The sequence below is a fragment of the Euprymna scolopes genome, chromosome 16 (assembly GCF_053919585.1).
Source record: "Euprymna scolopes isolate OS-2025 chromosome 16, ASM5391958v1, whole genome shotgun sequence".
In the NCBI taxonomy this organism is placed as follows: Eukaryota; Metazoa; Mollusca; class Cephalopoda; order Sepiida; family Sepiolidae; genus Euprymna; species Euprymna scolopes.
Window position 1 is genome coordinate 144,600,679 of NC_136497.1, and position 24,936 is coordinate 144,625,614.

Genomic DNA, 24,936 nt, shown 5'->3' on the forward strand with positions numbered 1-24,936 from the left:
ATTGGACATTTCTAAGGAATACAAGATGAACAACTTATGAAAAAGTAAATACATAAGATATTATATATACATGTTTATAAACAACAATAAGTTCATATTCAGGTAGAATATATATAATTTATTTCTCGCCCTTTTGCTCTCTGGCGATACTTATCTCTCTCTCTCTCTCTCTCTCTATATATATATATATATATATATATATATAATTCACGTGAAATCACCTTTTTCTTTACCATATTCCCTCTGCTTCATTTTTTGTTATCAAGTAAGATCTTTGACTTACTTGCAGTTTCATCAAATACTTTTGCATGCAAAATCCGATCCCACATTTTGCTAATTCCTACCCTCTGATGAGAAGGAAAGTATTTCTTCGAAACTCCGCGGATTAAGGACTATCCACTTATTAAATGTTTCCTTTTCAGATTAAGAATGTTTTTAACTCTTTTTCAAAGTGTTTTTAACATGCTTTATTAACTATTTTCTCTTATATATATATATATATATATATATATATATATATATATATATATATATATATATAAATATATATATTTACGTAATTTTTTTTGTTGTTGATTTTTTTAAACGATATTGAGGTTAGCGTCTTCACCTTGAAGATCGGATGTTTTATTTTTTAGACGTAAACAAATAATATTTTTATTTATTTATTCATTTTTAAAACAGTAATCTACTTACATGCATATTTCGGGGTCCTTCCTATCTTCAGCGTAGCTTGACTGTAATTAGGACTCGAACCCTGGACCTTATGTATTTCAGTCCAGCGTCTTATCCATTACGCTATGATGCCATAAACGATTTACTGTTTAGTTTTTATCGTTTATATATATACATAGATTTTGTTGTAGAAATTTTAAACGATATTAAGGTTAGGGTTCGAGTCCTGATAACAGTCAAGCTACGCTAGAGAGGGGTCGGGCCCCAAAAGGTGCACGTACGCAGATTACTGTTTTCAAAATAAATAAATAAATAAATAAATAAAAATATTATTTGTTTACGTCCAAAATAAAAAATGGGCAATTTCTAAAAAAAAAAAAAAAAAAAAGGTGAAGACGCTAACCTCAATATCGTTTTAAAAAAATCAACAACAAACAAAAACTACGTAAATATATAAACGATAAAAACTAAACAGTAAATCGTCTATGGCATCATAGCGTAAATACATAAGGTCCAGGGATCGAGTCCTAATAACAGTCAAGCTACGCTGAAGAGGGGTAGGCCCCCAAAACATGCATGTACGTAGATTACTGTTTTAAAAATAAATAAATATATATATATATATATATATATATATATATATATATATAAATATATATATATATATATATATATGTATGTACGTAGATTACCGTTTTAAAAATAAATAAATATATATATATATATATATATATATATTTATTTTTAAAACAGTAATCTACGTACATGTATGTTTCGTATTCCTACACGTCAACACACAGGAAATAAATACAGAAAAGATATAAACATTCATATATTCTTTTCGTATTGATTTTTTATTCATACATATATATATATATATATATATATATATATACATACATATATATATATATGTGTGTGTGTGTGTGTGTGTGTGTGTGTGTGTGTGTGTGTGTGTGTGTGTGTGTGTGTGTGTGTGTCATTATTTTCCTAAACCTACAGACACTAGTGTTCTATGCTAACGCAATAATCAGTGCAGGAGATAAGGATTGACGCTGGTCGAAGGATTCAAACTCCACAACAAAGTTACCTTTTCCTCTATTACCCCAGGTATACCGCTGATCACCACAAAATTAATTGAAGTTACAATCTCGCACAGAAGATTATTCATATTTTTATGAGCGACAATAACATATATATATATATATATATAGAGAGAGAGAGAGAGAGAGAGAGAGAGAAAGAGAGAGAGAGAGAGATGAAAATAAAAAGGAACAAACCAAGTTACGTGTTCATCAAATTTTCGTCTTTATTTCGTGAATTGTCCATGGGAGTTTTTTCCCTCTTTTTCTTGACCCACAAGGTGTAATTCTGCGTATGAGTGGATTAGTCCTAGGTTTGATGATGATATGATTTTCAAAAACAAAACAAAAAAAAAAAACAGTGATCACCAGTATTAGCCACGTTTAACACGTTGCGTTAGCCGCGCAAAGTTAAAAGGAATTCATTTATAAACCTCATCCTTAATTTAAAAATATTCGAAACGTATTAAACGCAGTAAATACTTTTTTAAAGCCAAGTATATTATTATGTTTATATATTTTTAAGTACAGCATTTCTTTCTAAACTCATTTATAGCTTATCGTGAATTCAAGTCGGCTTTAGGTGAGCTATATTTTTTTTCAGTTAGTTTTATTATAAAAACGGAAAATATGCATTGATGCTCTTAGTGAACATTCAGACAGCTTTTCTTGTTAATTTATTTTGTTGCCTACTATTATCCTCATCTTTTTACTGCATCCTCAGCAATTACTGCCTTCCATAGTTGTTGTCGTCTTAATATATACACGATTCGCCACGGACCCGACCATGAAGATCAGATAATAAATAAACGTGGATTTATAAGACCAAAAAATTCAGCCTTGATCGCCCTTCGGGGCCCGTGGAGCAGTGGATGGAGACGTTGAATCTCTTTCCAGGTGAGCATTGTCTGGAGATAGCGATTTCACTCCTACCCAAAGGCGGTCAGAGGCTTACTTGGCCAAAATGTGGTGAGACATTAATTGCAAAGGATGCAGTTAGGATATTCGGACTTCCTATCTCGTCTCGGTTAACCACCTGAAGAAGGCCAGAGGAATAGTTGGCCGAAACGTGGTGGAACAACAATTAAAAGATGAGGATAATAGTCCGCAATAAATAAATTAATAAATGATACTCATCTCAATAAGGAATTCCAATTAAATAATATATTTTCTTGTGTTTGCTAAAACATGAGTCAACTGACCATGTGAAATTCATTAGATAACAAGGTGACTTGCCAACACTGTTTCATACACTAAGGTGAGAAAAGGCGTCTAAAATATCCAAATGATTTAATCATGATGATTACGTCATCAACGCTCTGATCCCCATCTGGCATCAATGGGGATGGATGGCTCTCGTCTGGGAGAGGCTTCATGGGTTTGACCTTTACTCATGATCTGAAATGGAACACGTACATCAAGTCTGTTGCCAAGGTCGCTGGAAAGATGGTGGGATCCTTCCACCGCTCCAGAAGATATCTCACTACTGATGCAATTCTCTATCTATATACAAGCCAAGTACGTCCAAGGATGGAGTACTGTTGCCATATCTGGGCAGGAGCTGCTAGAAACAGCCTGTCCTGCCTTGACAGAGTACAAAATAGACTTCGTGGCTTAGTGGGGGATGCTCTTTTCTCTACCCTGCAACCTCTCTCCCACAGAAGAGACGTTGCGAGCCTATCCTTGTTTTATCGTTATTTCCATGGTAGGTGCTCGTCTGAACACCAATCTCTGGTCCCCCCTCGCCAATCTTTCACGAAAAACACCCGTCTAGCTGAAACCACTGTCAAAGATTTCCCCCACTCTTTATCTGTGCCTAAATCAAAACGTGGATTCCATGAACAAAGCTTCTTTCTTAGAACTGCACGCTTGTGGAACTGTGTTCCGTCTGCCTGCTTCCCACCTGACTACAACTTGGATGTCTTCAAGCCCAACGTTAACAAATTCCTAATTAACCGCCCCCTTAAGTAAATACTTCATCAAATCTCCACACTAACGTACTGTGCTTGCAATAACCCTTATCCCTGAGTGACTTCCGGGCCTTGATAAGTGGTGACCACCGTGTAAAAAAAAAATAATCCAATCTCGTCCTTTAGGCATTCCACATTTTAGACAAATGGCGTCGCCGCGGAGAATGGATCGTAAATGATATGAGCACTTAATTCGGTAAGAATCCCATGTCATTTTCAATTGTTTCTTTCTTAGATTTTATTCCCTTATCATTTCCTCATTTCAATCAATATGGAGGTTTATGAAAATTCGGTCAGAAAAGAGGGCGACATTTATTTGGTTTACAATCGACAAGGGCAATCGAATAAAGTATCATCTGAGTTTTACGTTTTGAGGAAATTAGAAAAAATCTGGTCGACATTTTAAATTGAAAGATTTTTCTTTTTCATTTGGGAGGAAATCGATCATATTCACCTAATTTATTTTTCGAATTATTGAATAGGAAATCACGTGATTATTACTATTGGAAAATACTATCATTTGCATATCATTGGCATATCATTTGCATATCATTTGTATAACAGGCAATTAGAAATAATTTATTCATTAGCAAGTTTTTAAGAGTTTGATTACGTGGCATTTCCTAATTTCTATTTTTTTTTCGTTTTTAAATTTTTTTCATCGTTTACTGTTTATTTCTTCCTCATCTTTTACTCGTAATCATATTGGCTATTTTTTTTATCTCTCGCTCTTTTTCTCCGTCTTCTCTTTATTCTTTTATTTCGCCTTTTTTTTCGCCTTTTCCTTCAGTTTCTAAAGTGCAAAACGAGAAATTTGTTGCTCTAAAGAAAACAACATTACAGATTTTTTAAAACCTTTTATTGAAAAAAATCAATTCACGTAACTTGATTATGTAGTGGAGCTGATATCTATTCAATGTATCCGCTTTTAGCTTCAATCACGGCATTGATACGGGTCCGGAGCTGGGAACATGCCTTTTAAACATGCGCCGGAGGTAGCTCGGGGAATAATCCTCGAATGGCTGCAATCAGGCTGGTTTTGGAATCTAGGGAGGTCATGTTGGTGATGTTCTTGACATATTACTAAACGAAGTAGTCCAGCGTATTCAGGTCGGGGGATGAGGAAGGCAGTGAGAGAAGGGTACAAAGTCGTAGCACTCAATCTGAAGCTAAGCCTGGGTATCTTTGGACTTGTGGGCCGGCGCCGAACAATGCTGCTGCACCCAGAGCCTGCCAGTTGCCACCTGATTGCACCAAGGGATCGCCACACTCTTTAGCTCATTCAGGTATATTTTGATATTAACTTTCTCGCCAACTTCGAAGATTTGAGGTTGCACGATATGGCTCTCTCTTAAAACCAAACCAAAGACCATAATCGATGCCAGAAACTTCGTTGAGCTATGTCCGTAAGCATTAAACCGTTCGAATTTGCATTTTAAGGGTGATGGAAATGGTTTTGCTTTCATAACTTGTACAGCGGTGCATCTCCGATCTCCCTTGTCGAACAGTGTGTCACTTTTAGACATGATAAAAGGCTCCTATCGCTCTTGCGATTTGAACACATCTGGCCATCTTGTGGATGGTCTGCAACAACAAAAACAAAAACCGGTTTTCCTCAAACGAAAATGGAATCATGTCTTATTTTCTTTGACGGTGATTTTATTGTTTTACGCTATAGGTGGAATAAACTTCTGAATTTATGCACTTAGTGTTAGGCCTCACTCTCTAGAAGTTTGCTGAGGATTGCCAAACAAACAGCGAGGAATCATGCATGTCATACGTGCGAAGGACTAGTTTCAGACTAAAGGATTACTCTCATGGGACAAAACAAACGAGAAGCACAATCAGGCACAACCAAAGAGTGGTCATCCTATCTTCAAACCTGATTTCCTTACAAAACCGTGCAACCCTTGCGGCGTACAACATTTGTCCGTTAGATGTTTTTACAAAAGCAAAACATGCTATGAGTATGGCAGGAAAGGCTAAAAAGCGACGCATAGCAAAGGGAACAAACACGACAGGATTCGAGCAACAAGATCCGACAGGAGAAGAACCAACAGTAATACGTCACTGTCAACATCCTCAATAAGATAGTTAAGTTGTAGTTGCACTTTGGTTCAAAACTGTATATTATCAACCTACAAATATGGAAAAGGTTGAAAGAACCAATCATGTGTAAGACGAATAAGTCAGCTCTAGCAGTTACAGGCGACAAAGTAACATTTGTGGGAGAGCTGACACTCCCTGTGACATTAAATTACTAAAAAGTGAAAGTTTATGTGCATAAGGCACCCAAAAACTTCTTCGGAATAGATTGGATAGAACGATTTTAATTGTGGAACAAATGCATTAACAAACTCTGCCATAAGGTGGAAGACTCGTCTACGGGGACACAACTACTGAAGGATGAGTTAAAGGAAAATTTCCAGAAGTTTTCTCATCGGGCCTCAGAAGATGTACTAAGGCTTTAGCCAGATTCGAACTGAAGAAAAACACTCGACCCGTTTTCAAGAAGAAGCCAAACGTTCCGCTTGCGGCAACCAAGAAAATAAATAAGGAACTGGATGGCTACAAAAGGCCGGAATACTATCGAAAGTGAGCACCAGTTATTGGGCTACTCTATCGCATATGTGACCATAAAGACCAATCAGATTCGTGTACGCGCGGATTTCTCAACGGGTTTGAATGCAGCTCTTAATGATTACCATTATCCTCTACCCACACCAGAGGAGGTATTCAACAAACTAAACGGTGGTAATTTTTTTTCTAAGGTAGACATAAGCGACGCGTAGTTACAGATCCCAGTCGAGGAGGAATGTTTTAAACTTCTCGGCATCAATACGCACAGGGGACTCTACAAGTTTGAGAAGTTAGCTTTCAGGGTCAAGGTAGCACCATGTCAGGTCATGGACACTATGCTGAGCGGCCTCGACTTCACTTCCGCCTACTTGGACGACATCGTCGTTGCCAGTAAATTCACAGCCGTGCATTGGAACACATAAATGACGTTTTAAAAAGAATTCAAAGCTTAGGTTTTAAAATGAAAGAAAGTAAGTGTGACTTCCTTATGAACGAAATAAAATATCTAGGTCTCATAATTGATAAAAATGTTAGACTCCGACACTGAGAGGGCAGAAGCCATAAGGAACATGCCTGATCCCGATAATGTGCAAGCGCTCCAAAGCTTTCTGGGACTAGCTAACTACTACCAAGTCTTTATAAAGACTATGCTTGACTTGCGCACCCAACTAAACTCATAACTTAAGAAATAAAAAGCCTGGAATTGGACGGCGTTGAAAGACATTAAAGAAATGTTAACATCGGATCTTTTTCTTACACACTACGATCCAAAGCTGAAAATAATAGTAACGAGCGACGACGCTCACATAGTGTTGGAGCTTGTATACTTCATATAATGCCCGACGGTACATGGCAGAAAATGTACGTTTCAAAAAGACCACAAGCCGTTGCATACAATTTTCGGGTCCAAAAAAGGCTTACTGCCATTTACTGTAAAAAGACTACTAAGATGAGATACAATCTTACTTGATTCAGTTCACGTCTGCAGAGTTCAAAAGTGTTTGCAACACGTTCCAAACCACTCCCAAATATCACCCAAGTTCGAATGGGTAAACGAACGCTTTCACTCTTTAAAAACCACTGAAGAACGCTCAAGGGAGAAACAGATGAAGGCTTTCAACAATTCTTACCCGTATATAAGGTTGCATCTAATCGTAACACCCCGACAGCAGCCTCACCAGCGGAAATTATTTTTGCCCGGTAGGTGAGATCCGTTTTTGGCAAACTCTAGTCAAGACCACTAGTGACCACTTGTGTACCAAGTAACGTTTCACACAAAGAGAAGTATTCTCCAAAAGTTACAAAAATAACACCTCATTCTGGGATGTGGGTACGATCATTAAAAGAGTCGGTGATATGGTATACATCGTGCGAGGACCGAAAACATCTATAAATGTTACGAAAACAAATTAAGATGTCGTGCAGATGACATTAGCGATACACCACCGTTCGAGGAAGAACTGATCGATACTATTTTCGATGTATTTAATCTCGAACCTCTGCAAACAGCTCATGAACTAAGACGGTCGATTCGGAAAAGAAAGGTCACCGATCTACTAATGATCTATCCTAAACGTAAGCTTGGGAGGTGTTGAGGACGCACCCCCACTACCTGGAATAATGAACTATTCCATGACGTTACTTCCGTCCATGGTGTAACTTCCGGGAAATGAGAACCGGTTTTACCAAAGGAGTCAGAAACAGACACGCAGAGATTATAGTTGTCATCACTAGTCCAGCAGTGAGCAAAAACATTGCGCCTTTATCTCTTTGATGTATTTTTGTAGATATTTATTTAATTGTTAATGTGTCTTCCTAATCAATTATTCAAATATTAACACCACAACACTTAGATATGCATACTTATAAAAATAATCCTTCTTAAGCGCGGGAAGAAAGCAATTATACAAAACCCAATTGATTCTCTGCCAATTCAAGAAACACAGAAAAATATCCTCTGGTAATTTGCCACATCTGATTTATGGCTTCCTGTCCGTAACGTAACTACTGGAACACGTAGCTCTTGCTTGATTTCTAATTGGCAATTCTGTCTACTTAATTAAGCGTGACGTAGCAATGCACCGTTCTAACACACAAACATCTAAAAATCAATACGATATGTGAGTTTTTCTTTATTTTATTTATTTATTCTTCAAATCTTTTGTGGAGTGCAATTATGGCTTTCAGTAGAAATTCATTAAAATATGAAATAATTAGATATCAATTTAAAGGGTGGAATGATAATATTGGCGCCTGCGAAAAGACATGATTCCATTTTTGTTTGATGAAAACCGGTTTTTCTTGGGGAGGCGTTGCAAACCATCTACTAGTTGACGCGTTGTGTTCAAATCCCAACTACAATAGGAGCCTCCTATCATGTCTGAAAGTGACACAATGTTAAACTGTTAGAGAATGGATAGAGAGAGAGGGAGAGAGAGAGAGGGAGAGAGAGAGGAGGGATGGTGTGAATTACAGTGTAGACACGTTGAAAGGAAGTTAAGATCAGCTGATTGGATTGCGTGTGAGTCATGTGATCAGGTTAGCTGAATCGAGAAGATTTGGTTGCGACGTGGACGAGAACGGACGAGAATTTCCAGATGGACCAACGAAGAAGCAGAGGTATGTGAAAATGACATGTCACACACATATTCACACTTAACAGCATATGAACATATGTAATAGAAAGACCACTAGACGATCACACAACGATATTAACTCTGATAAGATAATCAGACACTCAATCTTTTATAAATAGACACGTTTTAATATATCATCTCCATTCCAATTTCAACCACTATACAACAAACGCTCATTTTTGATACGACAACGTAACACAACGAACGCCATCGGAATTGCGCTGCTGTACAACTCATGCTCTCTACCGATTCAAGACCATTGCCAGCACCCTCAAAATGCATTGCTGAATCGCCAGGAATACCAGGGACGTGCCCAAAGTAATGAAAAAAATACAAAGAATTACTCATAAGTTTTGGTTTCGGTTTCGATTCGAAGGAAGTCAACTGATATATATATATATATATATATATATATATATATATATATATATATATATAAAATGAAAATTACAATTGAATTTACCAAAATGATCCAAGATGGTAAAATTAAAGTAAATGATAAATATTAAAGAATTAATATTTATAAAATTAACTCAGCCAGATGTAAAAGCTCGATAAAACCAAAATGATCCAAGATGGTAAAATTAAAGTAAATTATAAATATTAAAGAATTAATATTTATAGAATTATCTCAGCCAGATATAAAAGCTCGATAAAACCAAATAGGAAATAGAGCTTATAATATGAGCAAACAGTTAATAATATATGTTAAAAAGCACTTTGAAATGAGTTAAAAACATATTTAATCTAAAAAGGAAACACTAGATAAATGGATAGTCCTTAATCCGCGGAGTTTCGGATTTTGCATGCAGAAGTATTTGATGAAACAACAAGTAAGTCAAAGCACTTCTTAGTTCTCTTTTATGAATATTATTTTTTTTTTCCTTGTACACATGTTTGTGAATTATTCCATGGATTTCTGCTTTTGGATTATTATGGACCATCTTCTTCCAATTACGGGATTTCCTTGGATTTTACTTGTACAAATGGAAATTCTTTTAACTTTCTTGAAGTTTTACATTTGGATTTTACCGTCACTGGATTTTTTATCTTCCACCAGACTATCCATTCATGTGTAATCACCTTTTTCTTTACCATATTCCCTCTGCTTAACTTATTTTGTTTTCAAGTAAGATATTTGACTTACTTGTTGTTTCATCAAATACTTCTGCATGCAAAATCCGATCCCGCATTTTGCTAATTCCTACCCTCTGATGAGAAGGAGAGTATTTCGAAACTCCGCGGATTAAGGACTATCCATTTATCTAGTGTTTCCTTTTCAGATTAAATATGTTTTTAACTCATTTCAAAGTGCTTTTTAACATATTTTATTAACTGTTTGCTCATATATATATATATATATATATATATATATATATATATATATATATATATATATATATATATATATGCGTCTGTGTGTGTGTGTGTGTATTGGTTTCTGTTTCGATTCAAGCTGATGCATCCAAGTCATACGGATATATATTTTTATATCATAACTTTATAATAAATAAGAACGACGGAAAATTGACTCTATAATAATATATGTCAATTCTGCATAAATTAAAATATTATATTTAAGTGTATTTTATGACCGAGCTACGCCGGGAATCCCTGCTTACTTAGATAAATACGTTTTCAGTTTTAACAAAAATAACTACATAATATCAGGATGTGTCCATTTACGGTGAACATTCACAGAATGCCAACATCAATATTTTATATATGAAATAGTCCGCTGAGGAATTTCCATAGGTCCCTCTAGTTATTATTATTATTATTATTATTATTATTATTATTATTATTATTTATTATTATTTATTTATTTATTATTATTTATTTGTCTGTCGAGAGGCGATATAATAAGAAGGCTAGCTGGTTGGAAGAGGTCAGAGAAAAGCTATCAGGAATGTAGCAGATGAAGAACGTTGAGAAAACCATTGATGACGTGAAGGCTGACATACGAAGGATGACAAACTGGAAGTCGATAAAAAATTCATGATCGTTTAGTTACTATGGCAACTAAAACATGTCCTTTGCTCATGCGTAGGGAGAAGTCAGTGTTTTTTATGGTGTTCGGCAGGGAACTCAAATCGCGACCAGTACCGTTTTTTAGTTTTGTGTGTTGAATGAAACTTTTTGTTTTCATTACAACAATGATGAAACAAATATTCCGGCTTGCGGTAAGGAAGGGTTACGCATGCCCGGAAGGAATTGGTTCCTGTTCATTTACTTCAATTACAACACAAGACAACTTTATTTTCCAAAATGTTTACAGAGCTAACCGAATGGACCAAGGATTTTGAATCCGCATATCAGTTCCTTAAGGAAAGGAAGATAGTTGCTTCAAAAATGAACTGCATCCAAATAGAGTGAAAGGCTTCTGGTTCAAACAGTTCCAATGCCTTCACAGATAGCTGCTTCTCTGCGAAGAGTTATAGAGACAGGAGATGTCCCTGATTGGTTTGTTAAAGGAAGTAAGACACTAATTTGGAAATATCCTGCAAAGGGAACAGACGCCAGCAATTATAGACCAATTACATGTCTACCGCTAATGTAGAAACTGTTAACTGGAATCTTTGCGGAAAAAATTATGGACATTTTGTGAGTAATGATGTTTTCCCTGATTAATAGAAAGGGTGTCGGAAAGGCTCGAAAGGTACCAAAGAACAACTAGTGATTAATAAAGCATTAATGCAGGATGCAAAGAGGAAGAAGAGGAATCTGAGTGTAGCATGGATCGATATAGAAAGGCTTATGACATGGTTCCTTATTCATGGATCCGTGAAACACTATTGACGATGAAGATTGCTGGGAATGTGGTAGAATTTTTGGAGACAAGTATAGCTCAATGGAAAACGGTGCTGACAGCAAACAGAGAGGTAATGGGACAGCTTGGCATTAAACGTGGAATATTCCAAGGAGATTCGTTATCTCCACTTCTTTTTATAATGATAATGATGCCACTGAGCATCCTCTTGAAGAGAAAGAAACTCGGGTATAACTTTGGATCTGGTGGAAGACGCTGTCTACTGTTTATGGGTGATTTGAAGATATTCGGTAGAAATGAAAAGCAAATGAGAAGACTGGTAGAGCTCGTAGGAACATACTTGGAAGACATCGGGACGGGATATATATATATATATATATATATATATATATATATATATATATATATATAATATTTTAAAATAAATATTAACAGTTTTTATACGTACATACACTAGTGTTTCATACTTATGCAATAATCTGAGTGGAGATTGATAATAACTGCTGTGCGGGAGATACGAACTAAGTTAACAAAGTCACCTTTTGTTTATATATATATATGTATATATATATATATATATATACATATATATGTATATATATATATATATATAAACAAAAGGTGACTTTGTTGACTTAGTTCGTATCTCCCGCACAGCAGTAATTATCAATCTCCACTCAGATTACTCGCTACTTAATTTAGCTGAAAAAATGCGAGGCTCGCGGTTTGTTTACAAACAAACGTTTGAGCACTTTACGAGTAGCGGACGGATGTTTATTTTAAATAGACATTCGGACAGATTAGTTGCGGGCACCGCTTCCGTAGTCAGGGGGTAGAATTGCCGACTGTCATCACGACGGTTCTAGGTTCTATCCTCGGCTTGGGATAGGTGTTAGTCTAGCGGCACTGATGAGTTGTGATACAACGAAACAGGACTGTATGTCGATGACTAAAATATATTTTATATGTATATATATATATATTAGTGATGGGACGATTCCAATATTTTTCAGATTCCGATACAATTACCGATTCTGAGCTAAATTCCCGATTCCGATAAAACTTCCCGATTCCGATTCCGATGCTTTATAAATCTCTAATTATTTAACTATAAGGCAGTAATTTTCCACGATTTTCGTAAAAAAACACATGTTAAGTATTCAGATATTTTCATAAACGTTAAAATAAACTTGTGAGGAATGATCTATCGATTTTACCTGCACTGGTGGTTTAAAATCAATAAATATTTATTATTATATCATTATTACCAGCAATGGAAGATTTTGGTTTAAAGAAAATCAAATAAAAAAAGACAATTAAAAGAATCATTTTGGAATCGGAAATAGGCATCAATAATTTTCCTGATTCCGATAGCGATTTTTCCAATTCCCGATTCCGATTAATTGTCCTAACACTAATATATATATATATATATATATATATATATATATATATATATATATATATATATATACACACCAAGTTCAGCTACTGAAAAGAAAATCTAGTGAATTAAAATGAAGTCATGAAGAGTGCTCAATAAAAAGAGCAAAATAAAATATTTTTATTTATATAGACAAATATTACATAGTCGCTACACTGAACATGCTTATTTTTCAGATAAGTGATCGGTATTGACCAAACGACATCGTCAAACGACGTAATAAATTTTTGTGTACCACTGAAAGCATCTGGTTCTCCTTACCTCATGATGTTAGTTGTATCATCCGAAAAATTAGACATAGTGAGTTTCATAAATTAGATTTAAACAAGTCCAAGTCACCAGAGAGGTTCGGTTTGGTGAAACCTTTTTTATGTTTTCAAATTTTCTCGTAATCTTTTTAGTGTGTGGATCGAAACAATCCATATAAGTTCCATCTGTAGTTCGAAGTTGGCCGTAGTGTTGCTTATCGTCTTTCAAGGAAGAAGTCGTAAGGAGGGCTGTGTGAATATTATAGCGAGGACAGCTAGAACGATTTTTTTATATAGTAGCAGCATTGAGTGCGTGCGAGCTGTTAGTGACCAGTGTGTGAGATACATTATACATTAAGATAAAAACCAATTAATTTACCGAGGTTTATATTATACTAAAGAGCAAAAGGTAACATTTATTTATATCCAAATAAACTCTAATTTAATGACGCAACACAATCATTATCAAATAATCAGTGCAATTGGTTATAATAATAACCATCTTCTTTGCATGCATTATATATATATATATATATATATATATATATATATATATATATATATTCTTTCTGGAAACACGCACATAGATAATATTAAAGACAAATTAGACTCAGTCGAACCCCCCATAAAGTTTACCTATGAAACAGGAAACAATCACTCATTAGCTTTTCTTGACATACTTATGATAAAATCCAATAATAAACTATCCTTCAAAGTTCACCTCAAAACCACACACAAAAATAATTACATACACTTCTATTCCCACCATAATAACAAAATAAAAACAGGTATTATAATTGGTTTATTTTTACGTGCTTCTAAGTTTTGCAGTCCAGAATATCTACACGATGAATTAAAATACCACACAATCACTTTGAAAACCTTGCAATATCCCACACATTAAATATTAAATGCTAAGCGAAAAGCCACATAAATATTTTCCCAGGAACAAAAATCATATATACTAGACATTTTTCTCATAAACAGACACCTTCTTTTACTTACACACACTAATAATACAATAATTTGCAACACACTAAACAAACTAGGAATTCCAATTATACAAAACACATCACAAAGATAAATATTAAAAATTAAAAAAAAACATCTCCAAAACAAACCAGTTCCCAATGCAATCTTTGCCAACATTACTATCATACTTACGTTGGTGAAACCCTGCGTAAATTAAAAAAAGTCTCAATGAACATAAAAGAGATATAAGAAATGGCAATTCTCTAAGTGCATTATTCTCTCATTCATTGCAGCATGATCTCACCTTTGACTTTAAACAAACAAAAATAGTTACATTTATTTCAAATAAACCCCGCCGGAAACTTATTAAATCAGCGCTTATCGTAAATTCAGTGACAATTAACAACACTGAAGATTCCCGAATGGATGAAACACTAGTGTCTGTAGGTATTTAATTATTATAGTAGAAAAATAATTATGACAGCCCCTTTAAGAAATTCGTTTCTTATCGTTGAGCACTTTCAGTTGAATTAAAAGTCGGTCAATTTAGCTCTTATGCGTAGATCATCGTATAACGATTAGATCACTGTCTGCCTGACGTAAATGAACACTTAAAATTAAGATGTTTAAAATTCAACGTTATTTTAAGCGGCTAATGGTAGCCGAATGGATACGGTCTCCGCTAATCGAGCCAGAGATGTCTCGTGATGCGGGGTTCGAATCGTTCGACTGGTAGTAATCGTGACACCCTGCACTGAAGATTCCCGAAAGGATGAAACACTAGTGTCTGTAGGTATTTAATTATTATAGTAGAAAAATAATTATATATATATATTTTTTTTACACAGTGATCACCAATTATCAAGGCCCGGAAGCCACTCAGGGATAAGGGTTATTGCAAGTACATAAAGTTAGTGAGGAGATTTGCTGAAGTGTTTACTTAAGGGGGCGGTTCATTAGGAATTTGTTAACATTGGACTTGAAGACGTCCAAATTGTAGTCCGGAGGGAAGCAGGCAGACGGAACAGAGTTCCATAGGCGTGCAGTTCTAAGAAAGAAGCTTTGTTCATGGAATCGGCGTTTTGATTTAGGCACAGATATAGAGTGGGGGAAATTTTTCACGGTGGATTCAGCTAGACGGGTGTTTCTTGTGAAAGATTGGCGAGGGGGGGACCAGAGATTGGAGTTCAGACGAGCATCTGCCATGGAAATAACGATAAAACAAGGACAGGATCGCAACGTCTCTTCTGTGGAAGAGAGGTTGCAGGGTAGAGAAAAGGGCATTCCCCACTAAGCCACGAAGTCTATTTTGTACTCTGTCAAGGCAGGATAGGCTTTTTTAGCAGCTCCTTCCCAGATATGGCAACAGTATTCCATCCTTGGACGTACTTGGCTTTTATATAGATAGAGAATTGCATCAGTAGTGAGATATCTTCTGGAGCGGTAGAAGGATCCCACCATCTTACCAGCGACCTTGGCAACAGACTTGATGTACGTGTTCCATTTCAGATCAGGAGTAAAGGTTAAACCCAGAAGCTTGTCAAAACACGGGGCCTCACCCAGACGAGAGCCATCCATCACAATTGATGCCAGCTGGGGATCAGAGCGTTGATGATGTAAGGATAGGAGTTTGGTTTTGGATGCATTAAAGGTAACCAGCCACATCTTCCCCCACTGAACCACGCGCTCGAGATCAGAGGAGAGAGAATCAGAGAGAACTTTGTCATTTACAGCCTTTGATGTGTTGCCGTAGATGGTTGTGTCATCAGCATAGATGTCAACGAATGATTTAAGTATGTGTTTAGGGAGGTCATTGATGTAGATCAGGAAGAGAGTTGGGCCCAGGATTGACCCCTGGGGGACTCCAGCATTTATATTGCAGGCCTCCGATTTTTGTCCATCGACCACAACTCTTATGAGCCTATCGTAGAGAAATGATTTAATGATTGAGAAAACATTTCCCGTTATACCGTAGCTGGAAATCTTGTGAAGTAGACCCTTATGCCATACCTTGTCAAAGACCTTTGATATGTCAAGAGCAATTGCCCTAGAAAGAAAGCCTTTGTCAAGAGATTCACTTATCCTGTGGGATATAACCGTCAGCACATCTGCGGTGGATCTTGCAGAGCGGAAACCATATTGTGTGTCACTAAGAAGGTTATTCCTGCTGAGGTGGTTGACTATTTCTCTATTTAATATGGATTCCAGCAACTTACTCATAACACACAGGAGACTTATTGGTCTGTACTGAGAGGGAGATGACTTATCACCTGAATTCTTAAATACAGGGCAAACTGATGAGGTCTTCCAGGGAGTCGGAAAGCACTTCTCCTTAAGGCAGCGCTTAAATAGTTCCGTAAGTATGGGAGCAAGTTCTGGTTGAAGCTTTTTTAACACTATAATTGGGATGGCATCAGGACCAGTTGCTTTACTGGAATCTAGGTTCTTTATTAGCTTGGCGGCCTCATGCACGGATATTTGTATGCTACCCAGCTTGTTCTGTGTTATAGGAGGAAATATGGGGAGTTGATGGCCTTCGTCGCATAGGGTAGAATTAGCTGCAAAGTTCTTTGCTAATAGTTTGCATATATATATATATATATACGGCATAATTACGTTGACACACCGGTTCTCGTCAGATCATCGGAGTTAAGCAATGTTGAGCCTTGCCGTACCAGATGGATGACCATTTGGGAAGGCTATGCTCTGTATGTACCGCGCCGAGTTCGAAATCGACGGGAGAGTCCATCACACACACACACGCACACATACGCACACACACCTACACATTCACACGCACACAAATATATATATATATGTGATGTATATATATATATATATATATATATATATATATATATATATATATATATATACACACACACACACACAGTCCTGGACAAAACATAAGACCACTAAAGAAAGTAAGCGTTTACGCATATTTTTAATCAAACAAATGGTTGAAACCATTGCCAAAAGGGAAAATATGATGGAAAAAAAATGAAATCTACTTCATTCGAAACCTTAACTTTGTTTGATTAAAAATTCGATAATATGCGTAAACGCTTATTTTCTTAAGTGGTCTTATGATTTTGACCAGGACTGTATATATACACCACGTTAAAGTAAAGGTGTTTAGGAGATAAAACCCATGCATTAAAACGATTAAAGAATATGATACTTTGGATAGCAGATTGCCATGGGTGTACATGGTAATAAAACGAAGGGTGCGGGACTTTTAGGAGCAAACGTGTAGTCACATATATTACAAGCAAAGCAGGTTGAGCAATACCATTCCTAAACTGTAGTTTTGCATTTGATCTCCTTGGCCGCATGCCAATCTCTGACTCGATACCGGAAGTGACGTCACCAGAGGAAGTGACGCCATCAGATAGTCAATTAATCCCATGGAGGAGCGTCTCCAACACACATATAAACTATATTTCTCTCGCCTTATGAGGAACATTTAGTTTTTTTAATAAACCAATTTACTCTAAAAAATTAGCATGCTCAGTGTAGCGATTATGTAATATTTGTCTATATGAATAAAATAATATATATATATATATATATATATATATATATATATATATATATATATATATATATAGCGTCATACACGTTTACACAGGCATTAACATGTCGCGATTCAGGACCCAACACATTGTAGTAGAGTACGTCGCGAGGAATATAACCCAAGTAACAACTCGACCTTTTTTGTTTTTGTTCCTACGACATTTATTTCTGTGTTCTATCCCGAATAACATGTGATTGTGCTCCTCTCTGACCTCTACCCTTTCTTAACGTTCTTGTCCATCTGTGCATACGTTCTTTTATAGTCTTTTCTTTACCCTTACCGTGACGTCACTTCGTACACGTCTGGATATGCGCGCGCTGTTATATATATATATATATATTAAGAGGTATATATGGTAAAGAACAAGCATAACGAGTGCTCAATACGTTAATAGAGCCAAATATCTTTTTTGATTATAAGCTCAACTGTATTAACTTAATTCATTACAACTCGTGGTTAATTAAGGTGATACACTTCAGCTTGTAATAAACACACACATACACACGTATATATGTAACAAATGGTGTTTCGTTTTTAAGAAACCATTACATGTATTCGTATAATGAAATAAACTTCGGACAATAATTATCCGCGAAAATAAAGAAGATATTGAATTAAAGATTATCAGATCTCGCCTCGCTATCGATTCTATTCATGATGAATCAGTATCTACGACGCTTTTGACAAAATAGAAAAATAATTATATGTGTTCACCTTTCTTTTCAATCCTCGCCATTGACGGGTTTTATAATCAGCACAAGCAACATGAACTCATCTCGATCCTACAGAATTTACTGGACAAAATATAAAAAAAACGAAATGTAAATATTCAAATGCCTGACAAAAAACAGTTGAAATTCAATAAAAGATGAAACCATACTTTTCGTTTCAGCACTGTTCGATTTTATTAACTTTTTCTTTTTTTTTTTTTTTTTTTTTTTGAAAAATTGTGAATTTTTTTTTTTTTTTTTATCATCATGACGCCAAATTGAATAAGCTTAGGACTGGAGTGCAAAAAAAAGTTTAAAAATAATTTGTTTTCCGTTTTTCAACAAGATCTGATACAAATATTGCCAATTGAATTATTTGGTTTAGATTCGCTTTTTTTTGAAACGACATCCACTTCTCTTCTGCAAATATCGTCGGTCGCAAATTCGGAATATTTCCCAAGGGAACAGATAAGGACACAGAAAATAGAGATTATATTGAACCGATGCCTATGTTAGATTGTTTTTAGTTTTGCTTTTACACTTTTTTTTACACGTGAGAAATTGAATCAAAATTTATGTAAAAAACACATGAAAAACTGATATAATTCTCCGAAAAATTACGATGAAAAAAGTTTCCATGGTGTTAACTTTGTGCATAATTGCCTCACTACAATGTAGAACGATAAAATTGTCGCCCTAGAAAAGATGACATGATTCCATTTCCGTTTAAGTAAGACCGGTTTTCTTTTTTTTATTGCAGAGCATCTACTAGTTGGCCAGATGTGTATAAATCTTAGCGAAAGAAGCCTTCTTTCGTGTTTGCAAGTGACACAATGTTCAACAAATGAGATCGGAGATGCGCCGCTGTACAACTCATGCTCTTAAACGATCTAAGTTATGACAACAGAACTAGTGTCAGCACCCTCAAAATGTATCGTTGGATGGCCACGAATAACAGAAACGTGCACAGGGTGATGGAAACAAAGTTTCCGGCAACGGTTATGGTCTTTGGTGTGGTTTCAAGTGAGGGCCACATCATGTCACCTCACATGTTCGAAGTCGGCTTGAAAGTCAACACGAAAGTGTATCTGGATGTGTTTAAGAGTGTAGCGATCCTCTAGTGCTATCGAGTTTCCGCTGGCAGACTCTGAGTGTAGCAACATGATTCGACGCCAGCCTCCAATTCCAAAGGGACCCAGGCTTTGCTTTGCAAGGAGTGCTACAATTGTACTCTTTTCTCATTGTCCCCCTATTCCTCAGCAGTAACCCGCTGGACTATTTAGTTTGGGCATACGTCGAGAACATCACAAACATGACCCCCCACGAAGCCAGCGTGATCGCCGCCATCCGCCGAGTATTAAGCGGTGTAAAAAAAAAAATGAACAATTGAATTGACATAACCTACCGCTAGTTTTGATATTGAGAGTAACATTATGATAACACACTAATGTTGCATTATATTTGCTATTTAGTTTGGTGATAATATACTGCGTAATAGTATTTTATAGTGCTGAAAATTTTTAAGTGTTGTAACACGAAATTGAAATTTAGGAAATTTTGCTTATTTAATGTCAAGTGAACATGGAAAAAAATAAAGTAAATATGAAATATTTGAATTTTTAAAAGAGTAATTTTTAAAAGAGTAATTTTTAAAAGAGTAATTTTAAAAGAGTAATTTTTAAAAGAGTAATTTTTAAAAAAGTAATTTTTAAAAGAGTAATTTTTAAAAGAGTAACTTTTAAAAGAGTAATTTTTAAAAGAGTAATTTTTAAAAGAGTAACTTTTAAAAGAGTAATTTTTAAAAGAGTAATTTTTAAAAGAGTAATTTTAAAAAAGTAATTTTTAAAAGAGTAATTTTTAAAAGAGTAACTTTTAAAAGAGTAATTTTTAAAAGAGTAATTTTTAAAAGAGTAATTTTTAAAAGAGTAATTTTTAAAAGAGTAATTTTTAAAAAAGTAACTTTTAAAAGAGTAACTTTTAAAAGAGTAATTTTTAAAAGAGCACTTTTTAAAAGAGTAATTTTTAAAAGAGTAATTTTTAAAAGAGTAATTTTAAAAGAGTAATTTTTAAAAGAGCAATTTTTAAAAGAGTAATTTTTAAAAGAGTAATTTTTAAAAGAGCAATTTTTAAAAGAGTAATTTTTAAAAGAGTAATTTTTAAAAGAGTAATTTTAAAAGAGTAATTTTTAAAAGAGTAATTATGCTCGCATTAAGGTTATGACAGCCTTTAAAATATCCAAATAAAACTAAAATTAAAGCAATATTTATAAATCGATGTCTAATTCCTATTATTAAAATTTAAAAAAAAAACGCGGTATTCAAATTTTCTTGGCGGGTGTTTCACATCCGTAATCCATATAATTAAATATATACCACATTACGACTCTTATGTTGAGAAGGTAATGCTTGAATTAATGATCATGAGTTAATTAGTTTAGCTGTAAAGAGTGCACATACAAATAAACATTTAAACAAACCGAATTGTATATAATACACTGCGTGTCATATTATTAAGGAAGTTACATTTTTTTTTAAATATTTAATGAACGAGTGAATAAAAATCCGTGAAACTTTGAGAAAGTGCTTAAAATACTATTCAGCTACTCCCGTCAGAAAATAAAAGTATTTAAAGCAGTATTAGCGAAACTATGGCAGAAGATAGGAATATCTGTTGATTTCAGTGTCAAGTTTTTAACGAGGTTGAGAAAAAAAAATCCCATAACTTGTTTATTGAAATAATTTTCAAACATTAAATGAACTAGGAAAAATGCTTAGAACACAATAACTACATAGCAATTTCTACGTTGACATAATTAGTAGGAGATATGCGATTCTTTTTTTATGACTGACTTGTAAAAGACGTTGGTCTACAGAATTAGTCAAATTTGTGATTTCTTCAACAGTTATTCCTCGCGATACCTCTTGGAGAGCATCTTACAACTCATCTTTTCTCTTAAATTGGCGTCCACTTCACAATTATCGCTTCATGATAATTCAAAAGTTCTCAATTGGATTAAAATATGGTGAACTCGCAGACTACTTCATCTTCTGTAGCCCAGGGAACCCCAGTAGTTGCAAATACTCTTTGCTTTTGTTGGCTGCATGCGAGGGATCATTATCCTGCATAAAAATAATAGTTCTTCTGAACGTCAACCTTTGTTTCCTCAGCCATGGCTCAAAGTGCTCCTTCAGAAAAGTTATGTAAGTATTTGACGTCACTTTTACGCCTTCTAGGACACCATGGGCCAACTAAAGTACCTCCGATAATCCTAGACTAAATCATTATCCCACACACACCGTGTTGGCGCCTTAAACGCTGATGGCGATGTCGTCCATCAAGGACTCATCCCTTGCTCCAGCCATCTGGGCTATCAAGAGTGACGCACACTTCATCCGTGAACAAAACTTTGGAAAAATTCGTTTTCATGTTGTCCTCTTCCCATTTCAATCGGTTTTGTATGTGATATGTCTTTAATGGAGGCTTTGTCACAGGCTTAACAGACGTTGTCACTTCTTTCAGAAGACGACACCGAGTATCTTTTGAGACATTCTTCAATCCGGCTTGATCGAAACTTCTCGACTTGTCTGCCCAGGGTTCTTAACAACTTTACGTTTAATTTTGAGTAGAGAACGGCGGGAAACAACTCTAGATTTAGTTTCATCAAATCTCTAACGTACCTTTGTAGGGTCCTTGTCAAAGTTCTTCACAGTTTGGTGGTATCTTCTTATCATTTTCGATATTTCGAGGGTAGTTTTACCTTTTGCTAGCTGTTCTGTAATAGTATTCTTTTCAGAACTACTCAAACAACCTTTACAACCCATTTTATTGGCGAAACAAACTGCTTTGTTAATAATTTGACACACCTCGAATACCGTGGATTCAGCAATTACAATGGCAAATTGTTTACATTGCGCGGAAGAATACAAAAAGTTCACAGTATGCGCAGCTCAGCATTGCTAACGTTTCCAAAGCTTTTGATACGAAACTACCGGTAAGTTTCTGACACTGAAAAGAAATTGTTATCTCGTTAATAATTTGACACTCGGTGTATATACTAGCAGTTCAGTCCGGATTTCCTCGGACCCTATGTACTCTTCATAACTTTATGTGCATATGTATGTATTAAAAAGTTCTAATATGCACGGTAATGCCTTTCTATATAATAGGCTTCCTTAAGTACCATAGAGAAAAGTTGGAAGAGATCGCAGACGTCAATTTTTTTTTAAACTTTGACTCTAATTTTTTACCCATTAACATTTATTGTTTTGGGCTTAAATAAAATTAAAATGTTTAACCAATGTCTAAGTAACCTACATCTACAGTTTCAAGCGTTTAGACCCAAAATTGACAGACGAGTTTGGTTGGGTCTGCAAAGGTCAACTCTGTAAACTTTGACCTCTTAGCAGCCAAATTTTTGCCCAAAAACTGATTAAAAAGCTTGCTGCATGTCTGAATGCCCTTTATGTAAATTTTCAAATGTTTAGACCCAAAGATTGGCTTAATAGTTTACTAGAGAGTACAAAGGTAAAATCTATTGGACTTTGACCCTATGGAAGCTAAATTTTCAGCAAATAAACGATTAAAAAGCTTGCCCTATGTCTAAATACACTTTATGTAAAATTTCAAATGTTTAGACCCAAAATTATCTGAGTAATTGTGTAGAGACCGCAGAGGTCAGTTTTTTTTTTAAACTTTGACCCTAATTATGTCCCTTAATATTTATTGTTTAGGGCTCAAATCAAATTGAAGGGTTAGATTCATGTCTAAGTAAGCTATATCTTAAATTTCAAGTGTTTAGACCCAAAATAGAGTTCTTAAAGGTCAAATCGTGAACTTTGTCCCCTTAAGAGTCACATTTCTGGCTGAAAACAAATTAAGAAGATTTCCCAAGTCTCAATACCCCTTATGTCAAATCTCGAGTCTGTAGACCGAAAATTGACAGAGTTATTTGGTAGGGAAATAAACACAGACGGACACATACACAGAGACATTTTCACTATATATATATATATATATATATATATATATATATATATATATATATATATATATATATATATGCTTTTGAATCGTTTAAGATTAACCAGACTATATTAATAAAGGAAATCCAAAACTATATTAGCAATGTATAAAATGTCTTTATAATTACATATAATTAAAAAAAAATGTATATATGTATATATGTAAAAATAAGTTAAAAGGTTAAAAACCTTTACATATCTAATTTTAAATAAATAAGAATGTAAATATACTAAATATAGTATAGTGGGGGTGATAAGTAGTTAAATGGATTAATCCGTAATCTTATAAATACAGGACTGATAAATTAAAAAATGTATCCATTTCAAATGGATAGTACCAGTCAAGGATCCGTCACTTGACACTCAGCCCAACAGGTGAGGGGCCGGGGACCGGCCCAGCACCTGTTGGACTGAGGTACACCGCCTGGGTAATACCTAGGAGGTCCACCCTCCCAGGCCTTGCCACTGGGCTTTCCGGTGGGGCAAGTTTATTGCTTGCTGCCTGAGGCGCCCCGACCGGGGAATGCCGACGGGGTTACTCGGGCAATTTTTAAAATTGCAGGAGTGCCCCTCCTTTAGGGGAGCCTGCTAGCTTACCACTTTCCGGCCTTGTGCCACATTTTGCTGAGTGGACAGCAAATAAATATAATCCATTTCAAATGGATAGTACCAGTCAAGGATCCGTCACTTGACAATCAGCTCAACAGGTGAGGGGCCGGAGACCGGTCCAGCACCTGTTGGACTGAGGTACACCGCCTGGGTAATACCTAGGAGGTCCACCCTCCCAGGCCTTGCCACCGGGCTTTCCGGTGGGGCAAGTTTATTGCTTGTTGCCTGAGGCGCCCCGACCGGGGAATGCCGACGGGGTTACTCAGGCAATTTTTAAAATTGCAGGAGTGCCCCTCCTTTAGGGGAGCCTGCTAGGTTACCACTTTCCGGCCTTGTGCCACATTTTGCTGAGTGGACAGCAAATAAATATAATCCATTTCAAATGGATAGTACCAGTCAAGGATTCGTCACTTGACACTCAGCCCAACAGGTGAGGGGCCGGGGATCGGCCCAGCACCTGTTGGACTGAGGTACACCGCCTGGGTAATACCTAGGAGGTCCACCCTCCCAGGCCTTGCCACCGGGCTTTCCGGTGGGGCAAGTTTATTGCTTGTTGCCTGAGGCGCCCCGACCGGGGAATGCCGACGGGGTTACTCAGGCAATTTTTAAAATTGCAGGAGTGCCCCTCCTTAAGGGGAGCCT